A 2870-nucleotide genomic window follows, 5' to 3' on the forward strand; every position below is an offset into this window, starting at 1 on the left:
ATATTTATTTATTTGAGATTTAATATATTCTTATTAGTGCAATGGACATCACATGACATTGAGGTGCAGTTCCTGCTTTATTTCTACCTATTTCTAATTACTTTTTACTTTCCGCCTATCCCTAGTTGTTAATTTTGCTTTACTGTCTGACTGGCTTTCTAATCTTTCTTCATTCCCAGCAGGCCACCCTGGGCAACACAGCAAAACAGAGACACTTAGTAGGCCCGAGTTAGTTATGTTAATGTGAAATGAGACATGTGCGCGTTTCACTTTTATTTTACTTCATTAAATATAATTTACCTAAGTTCTAGGTTTACTTTTTGTGATTTTAATTTCCCTTGACCTTGCTTATTAAATAGCTTCAGTCACTCTGCGTAAAACACTGTTTCACCAGTGACGCTTAGTAATGTAGTGCCTCTAGGGTAGACGACTACGGTTCGACAGACGTTAGTTCACCACGCGTGTCCAGTAGTATAGGATCCAGAGTCCGCTCCTGTCTTTGTATTAAGGCAGGACGGCGATGACACGTAGCCGATAACAGGTAATACCAGATGAACAGAACACGGTGCGATGCGGTTAACGATACGGGGATATATCTTTTATTGCGTGTTACCAAGGTACAAATGATTCCCCTGCATTCGTATATGCAGCGGCCTTCTTAATAGTTTTATTGATCCCGTCTAAATCCTCTACGCGTCGCCGGCTCCGTCTGCTTCCCTCACGTTCGTCCTTGCCTTGCGTGGATCAACACAGTCTCCCAGGTGTCTCCTTCGCAGTCGCTCCCAGCTCTACCAGAATGCCGTTCTTCGCCCGTTTTATGCCCTCTCCTTCTTCTTCCCGCCTTCCTACTTATAACCTATGCCTGAAAAATAACTCTCCCTCTTTTCCGTCGTCCTCGGCTGCTTCCTTCCCTTCTTCTTCTTCCTCTTCCTGTTCTTCCTGGACCTGTACCTATCACTGCCCCTCTTTCTCTTCGTCCTCGGCTGCTTCTCCCTTTCCCTTTCTTCTTCGTCTTCGTCCTCTCCTTCTTCCTCCTACCTAGACCTGAAAATAACTCCCTGAGCTGCGATTCTGTGCTCCTTTTATACTCAGCCAGCCCGCCGATTTCGACCGGTGGTGCAATCGCTGTGCCTGGCCGTACCGTGGTGACTCATTGCGATGTCGCAACCCGACCCGCCCGTGGCCGGTACGATTATTGCATCATCGCCGGCAACTCTATGTATTGTAACTATTCCTTGTTCTCGCCCGACAGGCGGCAGCAGCAGTATGATCCAATATGGCTGCGCCCAGTGGTGTGCGTGTTAACATATATTTATGTGCAATCTATATCTTATCCTCTCTTTAGTCACTATATATCGTTATTCTCTCTATACGGTGAGTTCAGTCTATTGGTCCCGATCTAGTCTACTACTCCTGTAAGTGATACACCCCCGAGATCGCCACAGTAATACCACAAGTGTAAACAAAGAGTGTTCAGAAATTGGCGGGAGATTTACCACCCGCACCGGCTATAGTTATAGTTTGTCTATAATTAGTTGTATATTATATGTAGCTTAAGAAAACAACTAATTACCCTGTACTTATTACTTTGTACTCCGTATTAATTTACAGTGTTAGTTCAGTATTATTATATTTAGCTCGACTTATCTTAGAGGTGAATCAGTGGCCGTATCGGTCGCTGTATGTTTGCAGGAGCCCACGAGAAACACGTCCGTACCTGTCGCTAGCTGCTGACGATATATGACCTCTGTTGAGACACCCAAAACAACAAAGTTCTCCCTTCTTCACGACCTCTCTCTTTTGGTCCATCGATGTTCGACCGAAGTCCCTGCACTCATCTAACCCGTGATTCTGTCGTTTGCAGAAGATGCAGGTTTTCTGGGTGGTGCTTGGCTTGCCAGCTGTATTCGCTCGGCTATTGAGGTCTTTTCTGTTAGTGGATCCCTATCAGTCAGCTGGTTATTTATCTTCAGTGCGAACAGTATGGACCATACGAAGTGTGCCATCTTCCATAAGTTCCGGGAAGATGGGATTATGGAAGCAGCACCAGGAAATTGCAACTTTCTTGGCAAGAGTCTGTCTCCCGTAAAGTGCTGGTACCTATGCTTGGTACTCTGATCTAATCTAGACAACAGGGTGGCTACGATTTCGGGAAAACTTGCTGCTATTCTTGAGAAGGTTAACACCTTCTCATCATCCCCAGCTTTGACTCTAGGTTGGATCGAGTACTCCCCCTGGAGCCTCTTCATCATCTTAGAGTTAGCCATTTTAGCTTCCTTGCCTAAGGCTTGCGTGCCACAAAGGAGAACTAGTGTACAGACTGGTGACACATCGTCTATTACTCGTCACAAGAAATCACGTGTCACTTCATCAGTGTGCGCAGGCGCGATCGTTTTCAAAAGTGTGTGTTTTTGTCTGACGACGCAAGTCCTTCTTTTACCACCACTAGCTCTCAACGTGCGCGTTTTATTGTATGGTCATCTGGCTAACAAATGCAGCTGTAACCCGGGTAACTGAGTACCTCCCAGGAGAGCTTTTAAATCAAAAATTAAAAAAGTCAAGCCTGAAATAAGTAACACAATGAATGTGCCAAATTATTGCTTAATCTACCAAATGTGGTTGTGGACAATGTGCCAATATGATTTTCTACTGCTTAACAAGGACTCATGTGAATTGAAGCAAGGTTATTAGTGCATGTACAGTGCTCGAAATAAGAAAAAAAATGTGGTTGTCCTGCGGACAACCCCGGCATCAAATCGGGTTGTCCGCAACAATTTCTGGTTGTCCCAAAAAATATCCCCAAATCTCCTATTTTCAATCACATAATAATATAATCAAGAAAACACCCAAAAACAGTGGCGTAGCCAGGA

At 44.6% G+C, this 2870-nt stretch overlaps 1 protein-coding gene across 1 annotated transcript in view; it reads left to right on the plus strand.

Moving 5' to 3' along the window:
* Positions 1 to 1356: 1356 nt before the first annotated feature.
* Positions 1357 to 2870, plus strand: part of LOC106811569 (protein FAM151A-like) — a 28691-nt gene continuing 27177 nt past the window's right edge. Inside the window, exon 1 of the mRNA XM_014815239.1 lies at positions 1357 to 1374. The gene's annotated coding sequence lies outside the window, so the exon portion shown is untranslated. The remainder of the gene's footprint in view (positions 1375 to 2870) is intronic.

The sequence above is a fragment of the Priapulus caudatus genome, unplaced genomic scaffold (assembly GCF_000485595.1).
Source record: "Priapulus caudatus unplaced genomic scaffold, Priapulus_caudatus-5.0.1 Scaffold552, whole genome shotgun sequence".
NCBI classification, from domain to species: domain Eukaryota; kingdom Metazoa; phylum Priapulida; class Priapulimorpha; order Priapulimorphida; family Priapulidae; genus Priapulus; species Priapulus caudatus.